General features: G+C 35.5%; 1 protein-coding gene across 3 annotated transcripts in view; it reads left to right on the top strand.

Moving 5' to 3' along the window:
* The first annotated feature begins 2,319 nt into the window (after positions 1-2,319).
* The window catches only part of G2E3 (G2/M-phase specific E3 ubiquitin protein ligase), a 58,414-nt gene continuing 43,902 nt past the window's right edge, over positions 2,320-16,831 (top strand). The window contains exon 1 of one of the 3 annotated variants that reach the window (XM_045569352.1): positions 2,320-2,468. The gene's annotated coding sequence lies outside the window, so the exon portion shown is untranslated. Of the gene's footprint in view, positions 2,469-11,519; positions 11,551-16,831 lie in introns of those variants that run through there. The other 2 variants (XM_045569371.1, XM_045569362.1) reach the window with 2 other exon arrangements.

Raw genomic sequence — 16,831 nt, 5'->3', positions numbered from 1 at the left:
TCTTTTTTCTTCTTCAGTTTTTGCAGCTTTTATTAAGTGGAATACTTATATCATTATATTTCACTTAATTTAAAATGTTTTATTCTTCTTGCCAAGTCTGATGGCCTGATTTGTTAGATTTAAATATGTTCCTTAATATTTTCTTTAAAAGTGCTTAAGTATTTATTTACCCAGCCTTTTTTATTTAGTCAGTAGGTACTTATTGAAGATCTTGTTTGTGAAATGCTATAGCATTACCTGAATATTGATTGTATTCAAAATCACCCATACTCACTCTGGGGTGGGAGGCAGGAGAGAAAAACTAGTGCCAGTGTGCTACTCAGTCAACACCAACCCTAGGCAATTTATACAATTAAGCCTCTTTTCTTATGGAAAAAAATATGTGAATGACTTTCCAGGGCTTTCCACTACTGATGAGAAATGAATCTCATTGGCCTAACTGATGGCCAGGCTACTGGGTGATGATGACTTTGCAAATATTTTAGTGGAAGAAATTGAAGAATTCATTAAAGGTCCCAGGGAAGGACTGACAAAGGAGAACTAAGGGGATAAACAAATTTAAAAAAACAAAAAACAAAAAAACCTTGCCTATAGAGTTGTATAAAGAAAATCATACATATTGTATTCCACAATCTTTTGGGGAGCTTTTCAAGAGCAATTTGAGTATATTTAACTTTTGCTTGTAAGTCAACTTGAGAATTAAATTCCTGTGAAGGATGAAACTTAACAGTGGGAAGATGCCAAGAATTATGAAAGACATAGGAAACATATGATACAGTTTCTGCCTTCAAGGAACTTCAAGGAGAAATATATTTAATGGTGACATATTAGAAATTTGGAACATAAAATAACATATTATGAATGACAAAATCTGTGGTCAAATCATTATATATAATTGTTGAATGAATTGATGAATGGACACAGACTATCCAAACATTATAAATTTATACACTTATTAAACCTGATTCTGTATCCAGAATGAACTCAATTTTTAATAATCTTCCTTTAAAAACAAAATTGCAAAAGTAAAATATACTTACTATTTTTAAAATTCAACTGGTTATGAAGTGAAAGGTGAAAGTCCTCCAACTCTTCCCACCCTCTTTGCCAATCCCACTCCAAGAGATAACTGTTTCCAGTTTATGTATCCATCCAGAAACTTTGTATACCATATTCACACATACATACTTTAAAAGGACACTATAGTCTTCTAAAAGTGACTTTTTTCAATATTTCATTTCAGTACCTACTGATCCACTTCATTATTTTTAGTGCAGCGCCAATATATTAGATCCTAAGGTATCACAACCTGCACGTATTTAACTATTTCCTTTTTGGTAGACAGTAACTTTCTATTTTCCACTGTTAAAAACAGTACATCAGCTAATTGCTTTACACACCGTATATCTGTAAACTAGATGCCTGGAAATCTTTCAAATTGTATTTTTGACAGAGGTTAAAGATGTGCTGTCGCGGCTTGGTTTGAACTGATCAGTTTAGGTTAAATCAACGCTATTAGATGTGAGGATGATCTGTTGGCAACATCAATCACAGACCTAAAGGTCAGAGATTAGTCTTCTCTCCCCCAACCCCACTCCTCCAAGAGCATGTCTAGTTCTTCCTTTCGTTTGTGAAAGCTCCCAGATGGATCTCTTCCCAGAGCAAGACGTTTTGGATCAGGTATATATATTTGTGATCCTCAATAAAGGACAATAACATTGCTGTCCCAAGAATCTCACAGGACAATACGTAATGATCTTATAAAATGATCCCTTATCAGAGGGGGAAAAAAGATTTATTTATTGCTTTCTAACACCCTCAAATGTTTCATTTGGGACCAAGAACTGTCCTACACTTATTATTTTCAATTTGTGGCTGGACTACGAGTGATTGATGCACTTGGCTTTTTGTCTTCCTCAAACAGGGGACGGAACGAGGTTAAAAGTCTTGACTGAGCCGGGAGAGCGCTGAGAAGGCCCAGGAAAACTTGTGCTAAGTATGCGGAGGGTTTGGTTTTTTCTTTCTGGCTGCTGCTGCTGTTTACTCGAGGAAGACGGGAGGGGTAAAAACCTTCCAGCTTCGTCAGTGCTTTTATTTTTCCCATTCTTTGAAGGTGATGAAAATTCATCACGTCTCTGTCCATTTCAGAAACAAGATCCTCTCAAGAGCAATCGGGCGGAAACAACGACCCCGCGCGCACAACTCTTCTGAGATCCCACCTACGGAAGAGAGCGTACAAATGAAACCAACGCGACCGGACGCGCGAGGCCGCTCCCCACAGCCAGCGACTCCGCGAGTCCCGCCCTCCGGGGCGGAGCCGACCCCTTCTTCCGGGTTGCGGGCGGAAGTGGGCGAATTTGAATCCTCCGGGCCGTTGGATGGGGCAGCTCGCGGTAGGCGTGCGGTGGCGCAGCGCGAGAAGGGCAAAGTGACACGGACGCTCTGGAACTTCTGCCCAGCGCGCCTTGGTGAGTAAATGGGGAATGGGAAGATACGGGGTATTCCAGGGAGAGAAGCGGGACCGTCCGATGGAACAGGGCGTCGAGAGGCCGGAGACTGTAGCGGAGGCCTTAGAGTGGCTTTGGGGGTGTCTGGTGTTGGGGTCTGGCGTGGAGACTTTGGGAATTCGGGGCGCTGAGGAGCGTCTCCCCGGCCGGCGCTCCCGACGGGTGCGCGCACCAGCCGGCCCTGAGGCTGAGGCAGCGGAGGCCCTGCCGGCCCCTCGACATGAAGCCTTGTTTATTCGCCGTCTCTGTGGTTTCTCGTAATCGCAGTTTAGTATTTCCACCCATTTGGCTCGAATCCTGAAACTTCAATAGTGGTTAAATCTCATTGTGAAAGCGTTACCACAGGTAAAAGAATCTTCCTTCATTAAAGATGGAAAGTTGGAGGCAGGTCTAGAACGAAAAGGTGCTGTATGTGGCTCCGAGTTCCCCCAGAGAAGGATATCCGGAGCAGTCTTCATTACCTTGGACCGCAGGGAAAGTGACAGTCTTTGCATTGCCTGCTGGGGATTTAAACTGAAAACTGAGTATCCTTTGTATTTAAAACCCGGATATTTTCCTTTCACGGTTGACGTTTTTCATGTACCGCAAAAATCCGACACTCTTGCCCATTTAAACTGTCTATAAGGTTAGAGCGGTGATTCACCGGGGTCTTAATTTGCAAACAATAGGGATAAGGTTTAGTTCATTCATTGGCCAGCTGGTTTATTAGGGAGTCGTTTTCTAATTACTCTACTATTACTTTAAGAATCCGGTTTTCTTTAGTTTTTGTTGTTGTTTTGGGTTTTCTTTTTTTTTATTTTTAATGATGAACTATCTCAAATATCAAACTCCGTTCAACCCCATAGTAAAGCTATGCTTTTTGGAATAGTTTAAATGTGTTACCCTAAATGTAAATTATAAATGAGAACTTTAAATGTGTGCAAGTTTTATATCTTGCCATATTGAAAACTGTCATACTAATTTTGTGTTGCTTTATAGGAAGAGATATTTTAAGTTTCTTTTAAGGTTTTAACACCAGGATATTTTACCACATAAATGTATAAATATCTTTTAAATAGTATTTTTAAATAATAATTCTAATAGTTCAGAATAACGACATTACTTCATCCACTGCTAGCTACTTCTACTCCCCCAATCCTGCTAATGAACTTTTGTTTTCAGTATTAGCCAGGAAGAATAGGTTTAAATAGTGTTTATGATCATTGAAATATAAATGTTTTTCATACAGTGTCTTTGTAACAAAGACATTGCTTATACTTCCCTAAGGATTGCAGACCGGATTCCATTCATATGTGCTACCACCAAATGGTAAATTCATTAAATTGATCTCTACTTTGTAATCTGTTCCCTACCTGGATTCTTTTCATTGAGTTTTTGTTTTATCTACCTAAATCAAGAAGTTTCAAACTTTATTGTGTGTACATTACCTTGAAGGGTTTGTTAATTGTGGATTCTTGCACTTCAAATCTCAAAAACTTCTGAGTCAGTAGGTCTGGAGGATGGGGTTAAAGAGGCTGCATGTTTAACAGAAAGGTTAGAAAATTCTACCAGGGTTTTAAAAACACTAACTTGATCTTTCTTAGAGAAGGATTATAATGTATTGATTAAAGACATAGGGCTAGGGCCTGATTGCCTTAGATTGAATCCCATCTCTACCACCTGATAGCTGAGTTACCCTGGGCAAGATGTTTAATCTTTGTTCTTCAGTTCCCTCAACTGTATAATGGGGATAATACCTACTCTGTAGGATTGTTGTGAGAATTAAATGAGTTTATGTGTGTATATATATATATATATATATATATACCTTAAAGTAGTGTGTGGCACATAGCAAGTGATTTATGTATATATATGTCTCCTGTATTATTAATATATTAAGTATTGTACAAGCCACATAACTCATTAATCTTCACAATATTGTTGAGATAACTATTATTTTCAGGTAAGATAAGAGGCTAAGAGAGGTTCAGTAATTTGTTCCCACACAACTAATAAAATGTTTGAACTAAAGTCAGAAACAAGGTTATGCATTTTTTAAAAAAATAATACTTTTGCCTCTCTTTGCAGTCTCCCTCCAAATGTTGCTCCGTAAAAATTTCTGATGGCTTCCCATTGTAATTGAAATTTCTTAGCTTTTCCTTTTTTTTTTTTTTTAAAGCCCTTCAGAGTCTGGTTCTAACCTTTGTTTCCAAGCATCATCTTCATAATATTCCATCACTTTTTTCCAACCTGCTAATGTTCCATCAATACTACTAAAATTCTCCAAGTCTGTCTCCTATTTCTTATATGCATATTTTGCCATTGACCTTTTTGTTTCCCCTCAAGATTTTACTCAAATGGATTTCAAGACTTCTCCGGACAGAGTGCTTCTTCTTCAGTACAATGTAGTTATAAACATACTATAGCAGTAGACTAAGAGCCCTTATTCTTTTCTGTTTGTCTGCAATGCTTAGTGCAGAACAATGAGTATCCTTATACTCTGAAACTGTATGCTCAGTGAGTACTTACTTTAACATATTATATTGTGTCTTATGCTGTTAATTGAAAAAGTAACAAAAAAAAAAACGTTGCTTTTTTTCTGAGGTGATAGTATATAATTCTGTGTAGTTCAGTAGAGATTTTAATGATAGCATATGGTTTATAAGCTTTACATGGAAAAATAAGTAATGAAATTATAGGCTCAGAAGACATTTCAAGTGGGAAAAAATCAAGAGCAAAATTTGTCGATATTCATAGAATTCTAAATTTTTATCCATGTTTTCTCACTTAATCCTCACAACCGTTTTATTATTATTCCTATATTAAGATAAAGAAACTGAGCCATTAAAAGATTTTAAAAGTTTAAAAATGTGTTTTTTTAATTTAATTTCCTATTGGCACAGTTTTTTTAATTATAAGAGTGATAGATGTTAGATATAATAAAAAAGTGGCTTGATTCAGAATATTAGGGAATTAAAAAACAGAAAATTTTTCCTTTCCTTTTCAGTTTCATCAGTTAAGACTCTTACCTAACCTTCTTGACCACAGCTTTTCTTTAGAAACCTGCCCAATGATGTAGGGACATCATTCTAAGGACCAGTGGGTAGGGCTGTTCTAAGGAGTATAGGATCCTAATACGTTCCTATGCCACACCCCTTCTCCAGCCAAAGTAGTACAGATTTTGAATCAGAGCTGGGTATCTGGTGTAGGCTAGACCATTCACATGATTTCTTCTTGAATTTTGGAGTTGGGATACCACAAGACTATTGGAAGCCAAGCTGGAAAGGTCTTTTTATGTTTTGGGATGACATTTGAATCATGAAGAAACATGAACAGTGGGCAAAGGGAGCTAATATTGGGGGTGGAGGGGAGCTGTTTTCTGAAGGCTAGTTATATGTTAACATTAATATAAACTTGTAACTTTATTGCTTTTCCTTTTAATTTAAACATGTCTTTTGTTTTAAATGAAGATTGTTAACTTTCAAACAACTGATAATATAATTTGTATGTAATAGAATTTACCCATTTTAGGATACAGTTCAGTGAGTTTTAGTAAATGTATTCCATTGTAGGAATATACCACGATTTGTTTTATCCATTCATCTGTTGATAGGTATTTAGGTTGTCTACAGTTTTCAGCTATTATAAGTAAAGCTGCTGTGGACATTTGTGTACAGTGGGCATATGCCTTTATTTCTCTTGGCTGCACCATGTGATTGGTGTACATTTGACCGTTTCTTGGGATAAAATTCACCTTCATAAAATTAGCCATTTTAAAGTGTACAATTCAGTGACATGTAGTACATTCACAGTATTATGCAACTATCACCTCTAGTTCAGAACATTTTCACCCACCAAAAAAACTTCATACACATTAGACAGCCACTGCCTACTCCCTCATTCCCCCAGTTTGTGGCAACCACAAATCTGCTGTCTATGCATTTATCTATTCTGGATGTTTCATATAAATGGGGCTTATACAGTATGTGACCTTTTATGTCTGGCTTCATTCACTTAGTGTAATGTTTTCAAAGTTTATCCATGTTGTAGCATATATCAGTACTTTATTCCTTTTTATTCCTGGATAATAATCTGTTACATGGATTTACCACATTTTGTATATCCATTCATCAGCTGATGGATAATTGGGTTGTTTCTATCTTTGTGATATAGTGATTTAGTGATGTCTTTTGTGAATAGTGCTGCTATGAACATTTGTGTACACATTTTTGTTTGAATACCTATTTTCAATTCTTTTGGGTATATACCTAGTGGAATTGCTGGGTGATATGGTATTAATAGTTCTGTGTTTAATGTGTTGGGGCATTGCCAAACTGTTTTGCACAGTTGCTGCACCATTTTACATTCCCATCAATAATAAATAAGGGTTTCAATTTCTCCATATCCTCATTAACACTTGTTATTTTCCTCTTTTTATATTATGGCTACCCTAGTGGGCATGAAGTAGTGTTTCTTTATGGTTTTGATTTGCATATCCCTAATAGTCATAATGAGCATTCTTTCATGTGCTTGTTGAGCATTTGAAGAATTTCTTTGGACAAATGTCTGTTTAGACCTTTTGTCCATTTAAAAATTGGGTTACTTGCCTTTTTGTTGTTCAGTTGTAAGAGTTTCAAATATATTCTACATACTAGACTCTTATCAGGAATTTGATTTCCAAATATTTCCTTCCATTCTAAGGATTGTCTTTTCATTCTCTTGATAGTGTCCTTTGATGCAAAAGTTTTAGAAACCAAAGTTTTAGATTTTGATGAAGTCCAGTTAATTTTTTTCTTGTTGCTTGTGCTTTTGATGTCATATCTCAGAAACCATTGCTAAATGCAGGGTCATGAAGATTTGCCCCTGTATTTTCTTCTAAGAGTTTTATAGGTTTGTTTTTGACACATAAGTCTTTGATCCATTTTGAGTTAATTTTTTGTATATGGTGTGAGATAGGGGTTCAGCTTCATTCTTTTTGATATGGCTATTCAGTTGTCCCAGCACCATTTGTTGAAGAGACTGTTCTTTTTCCATTGAATGGTCTTGGCACCCTTATTGAAAATCAATTAACTATAAATGTATCATTTTACTTCTGAACTCTTGCTTTTCCATTGATCTATGTGTCTGTCCTTATGCTAGTACCACACTAAGTTAATTACTGTAGCTTTGTGCTAAGTTTTGAAGTTGGGAAGTGTGAATCCTTCCAGTTTTCTTTTTGGGGATTGTTTTAACTTCAGTGTCACTTGCAATTCCATGAATTTTAGGATCTGCTTTTCCATTCCTGCAAAAAAAGCCATTGGGATTTTGATAAGGATTACATCGAATCTGTAGATTGTTGTGGGTGGTATTATCATCTTAACAATATATGGTTTTTCAGCCCATGAACACAGAGTGTCTTTCCATTTATTTAGGGTTCTTTAATTTCTTTCAGCACTGTTTTGTAGTTTTCAGGGCACAAATCTTGCACCTCATTGGTTAAATTTGTTACTAAGTAATTTTTATGCTATCGTAAATGGAGTTGTTTTCTTAATTTCCTTTTTAAATTGTTCATTGGTAATATATGGAAATACAACTGGGTTTTGTGTGTTTATCTTGCATTGTGTAACTTTGCTGAATTTATTAGCTCTTAACAGTTTTTCTTGAATTCTTTAGGATTTTCTGCATATAAGATCATGTCTTCTGCAAGTAGTTATTTCTTGCTTTCAATTTGAATGCCTTTTATTTATTTTCTTGCTTTATGTTCTGAATAGAACTTCAGGTACAATGTTGAACAGAAGTGGTGGAAGTGTATACCTTTATTTTGTTCCACATCTTAGGTGGAAAGCTTTCAGTGTTTCACCATTGAATATGATGTTAGCTGTGGGGATTTCCATAGATGCTCTTTATCATGCAGAGGAAGTTCCTTTCTATTCCTAAATTGTTGAATGTCTTTATCATGAAAGACCACTGGATTTTGTCAAATGATTTTTCTATATCAATTGGGATGAGCATGTGACCTTTTTTCCTTCATTTTATTAATGTGGTATATTGCATTGATTGATTTTTGTATGTTGAACCACCTTTGCATTCCTGGGATAAATCCCACTTTGTCATGGTACAAACGTCTCTCTCTCTTTTTTCTTTTTTAAGGACAGAGTCTTGCTCTGTAGCGGAGGCTGGAATGCAGTGACACAGTCATATTAATGGCTCAAGCAATCCTCCTGGAATAGCTAGGACTATAGGTGCAACACCACCATGCCCAGCTAATTTTTAAATTTTTTGTAGAGACAGGATCTCACTATGTTACCTAGACTGGTTTTGAATCCTGGCCTCAAGAGATCCTTCTGCCTTGACTTTCCAAAGTGCTGAGAATACAGGTGTGAGGTACGGTGCCTGGCCATAAAATTCTCTTAATAAGGATTCGGTTTGCTTATATTTTGTTAAGGATATTTGCATAAGAGGTACTGATCTGTGGTTTTCTGTAATGTCGTTATCTGCCTTTGAAATTAGGGAATGCTCTCTTCTTAAAAGGAGTTAGGAAATATTCCCTCCTCACCTCTCTTTTGGAGGAGTTTGAGAAAGATTAGTGGCAATTTTTCTTTAAATGTTTGGTAGGATTCACCAGTGAAGCCGGGCCAGGACTTTTATTTATTAGGAGGTTCTTCATTACTGATTCAATCTCTAGTTGTAGGTTTGTTGAAATTTTCTATTTTTCCTTGAATCAGTTTTGTTCATTTAATTTGTTTAACCTATTAATTATTTAACTTCTTACCATGCAATTGGTCATAATAGTCCCATATAATCCTTTTTATTTCTGTTAGGTCTGTAGCATTGTTCCCCTTTTATTTCTTCTGATTGTAGTAATTTGAGTCTTTTCTTGGTCATCTAGCTAAATATTTGTCAATTTTATTAATCTTTTCAAAGAACTAATTTTTATTTCATTGACTTTTTTTTAATTCTTTATTACATTGTATACACTCATCTTTATTAAGTCCTTCCTTCTAGCTTTGGATGTAGTTCGGTCTTTTTCTAGTAGTTTCTTCAGGCATACAAGTGAGTTATTGTTTGGGGAGCTTTTTTAATGTAGCTATTTATGGGTATAAATTTGCCTCTGAGCATGTTTTTGCTGCATACCATAGGTTTTAGTATATTGTGTTTTTGTTTTCATTTATCTCTAAGTTTTTTCTAATTTCCCTTGTGATTTCTTCTTTGGCCTTTTGGCTGCTTAAGGTTGTATTGTTTAATCTCCACATGTTTGTGGATTTTCCACTTTTTCTTCTGTTACTGATTTGTAGTTTCATTCATCATTGTTGGAGAAGATAGTTTTTGTGATTTCAGCCTTAAAATTTACTGAGACTTGTTCTGTGGTCTGACATGAGGTCTGTCTGTGAAGACTGTTCCATGTGTACTTGAGAAGAATGTGTTGTATTCTGCTGTTACTAGGTGAAGTGTTCTATATTTGTCTGTTAAGTCTAAACTTTCTCCCTTCATTTCTGTCAAATTTTGCCTCATATTTTGGGGCTCTTATTAGGTGGGTTTATGTTTATAATTGTCACGTATTGAACTGAGCTTTTTAGTCAATCTTTAATGTCTTTGGGTCTTATAGCAACCTCTGACTTACAGCCTATTTTGTCTGATATTAGTATAGATACACAGACTTACTTTTTGTTACTGTTTGTACGAACTGCCTCATTCCATCCTTTCACTTTCAATTATTTGTCTCTTTGGAGATCAAGGCAAGACTCTAGTAGACAGCATATGGATAGATCTTTTTTTTTTAAATCCATTCTGTCAATCTCTGCCTTTTAATTGGAGGGTGTAATTCATTTACATTTGAAGTTATTACTGATAGGGAAGGTTTTCTCCTGTTTTACTATTTATTTTCTATATGTCATATTTTTTGTTCCTCATATCTTCCATTACTGGCCTTTTTTGTTTAACTGATTTTTATAGTGTGCTATTTTGATTCCCTTCTCGTTACGTCTTCTGTATATGTATTTTAAGTTGTGTTCTTAGTGTTTATCTTGGGGATTACAATTAATATCTTAAACTTATACAACCTAGTTTGAATTAATACCCACGTAGCTTATATAGTATACAAAAATTGTACTCCTGTATATCTCATCCTTTCCCCTTTATGTTGCTATTGTGATTAATTACATCTTTATACATTTTGTGCTTGTTTTATATATAATGTGCCCAATAACACAGCTTTATAATTATCTTATGTGTTTTTTTAAAAGAAGGAATTGCCAAAAATGCAATACTACTGGCTTTTATATTTACTTCTGTAGTTATCTTAACTGATGCTTTTATTTCATCATATGACTTTGAGTAACTGTCTAGTGTCCCATTAGCATCTTTAGTAGGGCAGATGGCGGATCTACTAGCAACAAAATTACTCAATTTTTGTTTATCTGGGAATGTCTTGATTTCTCCTTTATTTTTTCCCCACTTTTTAAAAATTTAAAATATTTTTTTTAGTTAGTTTTAAAAATAATTTTTAAATTCTTTTAAAAAGTAATACATATTAGGGGGGGAAAAGTAATACAAATTCATGATGAAAATTCAAGGAGTACACAAGCATGCAGTATAGTCTCCCTTTCACCCCAGACCCCAGATCTTCCAGTCCTGAGAAGCAGCCACTCTAACCTGTCTCCTCGATGATTTTCCAACCAATACAAGCTTTTAAAAAACTTCTTATTGAGGTGTAATATTTATACCAAGTATATTTTAAGGACAAAATTAATCATGTTCGTTGTTTAAAAAAAACTCAAAAATACTAAAATTATGAAAAATTCAAAGCAAAAGCCCTCACCCCTACCCTAGTCTCTTTCACCATAGCTAACCACTATTAGCAGTTAGGGTCCTGGAAATACTATTGTCATTCTTGAGCTCAGAAACCTCAGATCTTGCTGGACTCCTTCTATTTTTCTCTCTCTTCATCTAATTACATCTCTCACTTTGTATATAAGAACCCTCATAGGTAAATGTTATCATCCCCTTTTCAGATCTTAGGAATTTGAGGCTCAGAGAGAAGTGGGTTGCTCAAGGTCACAAGGCAGAGCCTGGAGTTCAGACCCAGGTGAGTGTGTCTAATTCAAGTATTCTTTCTACCATGTTCCTCTCTGCCTGGTTCCTGTCCAGAATTTTAGTGTTTAATTACTGTGTCACATGAGGTAGCAGACAAATTCTCCTGTTAAAATTAAGAGCTCTTTTTTTAGACAAGAGAGGACCTGGTCCTGTGGGAGCTGAGACTGAACATCTCTTATTGCCCAAACCCTGAACCTGGAAAGGTGAAAAGATGCCATCTGCTTCAAGAAGCGTAAAGCTTGGGTGGGCTGGTTACTTAGAGCACACTTGGTCAGTGGAAAGGGGCTAAGATGAATAAGACCTGCTCACTGAGGCAGGATCAGGACCAAGGGGAAATATACAGCCGATGAAAGGGATTATATTATTATCTGATTATGCAATCCAAGGAGAGTCATACAGTCCAACCAAATGGCAGAATCAGCAAAAAGAGCCACCAGAAGAAATTCCCCAAACATCCCGTGCTTTAGCATACCACTGTACCTTTGCACATGCTTTGCATGGAGTGCTTTCGTCCTTGTCTGCTCAGCATATTTATTCACAATTTAGTTACAGTGTCACCACCTGTGTGAGGCCAGCCACTCCCTTTTTATAGAATTTGCCATACTGTATGTGTGTGAAATATGTGTTTACTTTGCCTGTCTCCCATGTAATTCTATGCACTAATCTTCTCCAATTTTGAAGCACAGTTTCGCTGTATACAGAATTCTTGGCTAACAGGGTTTTTTTTCTTTCAGCACCTTAAATATGTCATCCCACTGCCTTCTGGTGGAACTCAGTGGTTTCTGATGAGAAATTGGCTATTAATCTTATTGGAGATCTCTTGTATGTGATTAGTTGCATCTCCCTTGCTGCCTTCAAGATTCTCTCTTTGTTTTTGCTTTTGTCCGTTTGACTATACTGGGTCTTAATGTGGATCTCCTAGAATTTGTCCTGATTAGAGATCCTTGAGCTTCTTGAAAATGTATAGATTGAGGTCTTATTGAAATTTGGGAAGTTTTTACCTATTATTTCTTAAAATAGTTTTTCTACTCTTCTCTCTTTCTCCTATCTTTCTTGGACTCTTGTTAAACATATTTTGGTATGCTTGATAATGTCTCACAGTCTCTTAGGCTCTTTTCATTTTGCATTTTTGTTTTCTTTTTCTGCTCCTCAGACTGGATAATTTTAATTATTCTGTCTTCAGGTTTGCTGATTCTTTCTTCTCCTGCTCAGATATGTGTTGTTAAACCCCTGTAGTGAATTTTCCATTTTAGTTATTGTACTTTTTATCTGGAGAATTTCTGTTTATTTCCTCTTTATCATTTCTGTCTCTTTATTGATATACTCTATTTGTTGTGACATTGTTGGTTGTAAGTATTCTTTATACTTTATGAGTATAAATCCTTTGTCAGATATGTCTTATAAATGTTTTTTCCTAATCTGTGTCCTGCCTTTTTATTTTCCTAGCAGTGTCTTCTGATTTGAAAGTTTTTGACTTTGATGTTTAGTTCATCAGTTTCTTTTTGGTGGTTCATACTGTCCTATCTAAGAAGTCCAAGGTCATGAAGATTTTTCCCTGTTTTCTTCTAGAAGTTTTATGTGTGTGTTTGTGTGTGTGTGTGAGAGAGAGAGAGATCTATTTTGAATTAAGTTTTGTGTATGAGGTTAATATTCTTTTTTTTTCAAACAAATATTCAGTTATTTCAGTACTATTCATTGAATAGGCAGACTATCATTTTCCCCATTGAATTACCTTGTATCTTTGTTAAGAAGCAATTGTCTGAATCTGTTTCTGGCCTTTCTATTATATTCTGTCATGCAATATATCTTTCTTTCTTCTCATACTGTCTTGATTGATATAATTCTGTAGGAAGTCATGAAATCATATAGTCCAAAATCTCTTTCTTCTTCTTTTTAAAAATGGTGTTTGCTATTATAGGGCCTTTGTATTTTTATATATATTTTAAAATCAGCATGCCAATTTCTCTTTTTTTTTTTTTTTGAGACAGAGTCTCACTCTGTTGCCTGGGCTAGAGTGCCATGGGGTCAGCCTACCTCACAGCAACCTCAAACTCCTAGTCTCAAAGGATCCTTCTGCCTCAGCCTCCTGAGTAGCTGGGACTACAGGCATGCGCCACCATGCCCGGCTGATTTTTTTCTATATGTACTTTTAGCTATCTGGATCATTTCTTTCTATTTTTAGTAGAGACAGGGTCTCACTCTTGCTCAGGCTGGTCTCGAACTCCTGACCTTGAGCAATCCTCTTGCCTTGGCCTCCCAGAGTGCTAGGATTACAGGCATGAGGCCAATTTCTATTAAAAAAAAAAAAAAAAAAAAAAAAAGCCTGCCAGGGGTTTTTGATTGGGATTGTGTTAAATTGACATCTTAACAATATTGAGCCCATGATCATTGTCTATCTCTTCATTTATCTAGGTATTCTTTAATTTCTCTCAGCAGTGTTTTATAGCTTTTCTGAATATAGTCTTTTTTGCACCTTTTCCTGAATTTTTACCTATTATGAATAGACTTGTTCTTTAGTTTCATTTACTGATTATTTGTTGCTATTATACAGAAATACAATTGGTTTTGTATATTTGCCTGTTTCATTAGAACTTGCTAAATTCACATAGACTAGTAAGATTTTCTATACAGATGACTATGAACGAAAATGGTTTTACTTCATCCCTCCCAATTTTGGCTTTCTCTTTTTTTCCCTTGAAGTATACTGTTGAATTGAAGTGATTAAAGTGAACACTTGTAGATTCCCTTTTGTTGTGTTGGGAAAATTCATTCTATCCATAGTTTGCTTTATAGTTTTATCATGGTTGGATATTGATGTTTGTCAAAGCCCTTTCTGCATCTTTTGAGATTGCCTTGCAGTATTGAAATGAAGTGATTAAAATGAATACTTATAGATGTTCTTTGTAAGGAAGGTTGAGAAAATTCCCTTCTGTTACTCATTTGCTTTATAATTTTATCATGATTGGTTGTTATATTTTGTCCAATGCTCTTTATGTACCTATCGAGATAGTCATAAGTTTTTCCCTTTTACTCTGTTAATATGGTGTATTACCTTAATTAATTTTTGGATGTTATCCAACCTTGCATGCCTGAGATAAACCCAGTTAAGATATATTATCCTTTTTATTGTCAATTTCTTTTTAATTAAAATAAATGGCTACCAATGATTGATTAAATATGCCAGGTATTCTGCTAGGTATTTTATGTGTTATTTCTAATCCTTACAAAAACCTTCAATTAACTATTATTCTAGCTTGAGAGAGGATAAAATTGAGACTAAATGAGGTCTCAGGAAAAATGTATAGAACGTGTAGGAAAGTTTGAATTTCATATCTTCAAAGCCCCTGGTACTCTTTCTACTGTGTCATGCTACTTTTTGTAATAATTCATAGTTAAAAAGTATCGAAGCTCACATTGGTGCTTTATGTCCTCTTTTTCAGATAGATATGTTACTTCTTAGAATGTAAATAATTGATTCATGGAAAAAATTTTCTAATAGATTTTAACCATTACCATTGAACATCTTTCTTCTGGCTTCCATCTTTGTTATTGCTATGAACCAAAGTAACTAACAAATATTTAAAAGTATTTTTTTTAATCTGTAAATTTGTAGGGGCACATAAAGTATATTACCTATGTAGCCTGAGATAGCTTGGGTGTATTTGTGAGGGTTCAGAGAAACAGAACCAACAGGATGTGTGCGTGTGTGTGTGTGTGTGTGTGTGTGTGTGTAAAAAATTAGAAAGGAGGGTTGATTAATTTATTATAAAGTATTGACTCATGATTATGGAGGCTGAGAAGTCTCATATCTATTCTTTGCAAACTGGAGACTCAGGAAAGCCAGTGATGTAGTTTGAAGGCCTGTGAATCAGATAGCTGATGGTATAGATTTTAGTCCTGGTCTGAAGACCTGAGAACCTGGAACGCCAAGGGTAAGAATAGATCAATGTCCCAGCTCAAGTAGTCAGACAGAGAGCAAATTCAACTTTCTTCCACCTGTTGCTTTTATTCAGGCCCTCAGTGGACTGAGTGATGCCCACCCACAGTGGAGAGGGCCATCTGCTTTACTCTCTTCACCAATTCAAATGCTGATCTCTTCCAGAAACACCCACAAAAACACACCCAGAAATAATGTTTAACCAGCTATCTGGGCATCCTGTGGCCCTGTAAAATTGGCATGTAAAATTAACCATCACATTGGGTTACTTAGCCTTGATCCTGAATTTTTGAGGAATCTGCTTTATTTTATATTTAATTTGATTATTTTTAAACCTTTTTTATTTTGAATTAATTCTAAAGTTACAGAAAAGTTGCAAGAAAAATACAAAGAACTGCATATAACCTTTCCTAGATTAACCCATTTTTAATATTTGCCACATTTAGTTTATCATTCTGTCGTATTAGATGTTTGTGTATAATTTCTCTTTTTTGAACCATTTAAGAGTAGGTTACATATACCTGGTCCTTTACTCCTTAATACTTCAATCTGTATTTCCTAAGAACAATGATATTCTCTTAAATAAGCAAAGCATAGATATCAAATTCAGGAAGTTTAGCACAGATACAATACTATCAACTACCCCATATTGTTTTCGTCAGTTATCTCAGTGATGTCCTCTAGAGCTGCAGTCCCCAAACCCCTTCCCCCAAAACCCTAGGCCATGGCCCCATACCAGTCAGTGGCCTGTTAGGAACTGGGGTGATGGTGGGTGAGCAAGAGAAGCTTCACCTGTATTTACAGCCGCTCCCCATCCCTCACATCACTGCCTGAGCTCCGCGCACCCCCCAATCCCCCATTGAAAAATTGTCTTCCATGAAATTGGTCCCTGGTGCCAAAAACATTGGGGACCACTGCTCTAGAGCAATTTTATTCCCCAGTACAGGATACAATCCAGGATGTTTCTTGCACTTTTAGGAAATAAAATACCTTATGTTTTATTATATAATGCTGAATCAGAAAAATTAATGCTTTAATATGCATAGGACATCCAAAAATAAGTAACATTTCTGAGTTGTAAAGAAAGAATTTAGAGTACATCAAATAATGTACTTTGCATAGAATAAGTTGAACCTTTCTGATTAGCAATTTAAATCAAATCATTCCTATAGCAAGAATAACTGTTTTTGAAATGTTAGATTTAAAAAAATCAATCTATTTCTCTTTCAAGTTTTGATTTCAGCATATTTTCTGTATATTCAATATCACCTTTTATTTTAGCTTTGCTTTTATCAATTAAGGTTAGGAGCTGTAGGCAATGTTGGGTGGGCAGGAC

This window comes from Lemur catta, chromosome 1, assembly GCF_020740605.2.
Source record: "Lemur catta isolate mLemCat1 chromosome 1, mLemCat1.pri, whole genome shotgun sequence".
Lineage (NCBI taxonomy): Eukaryota > Metazoa > Chordata > Mammalia > Primates > Lemuridae > Lemur > Lemur catta.
The sequence above is the reverse complement of the archived record's forward strand: the minus strand, read 5'-3'. Positions and strand labels throughout refer to the sequence as shown.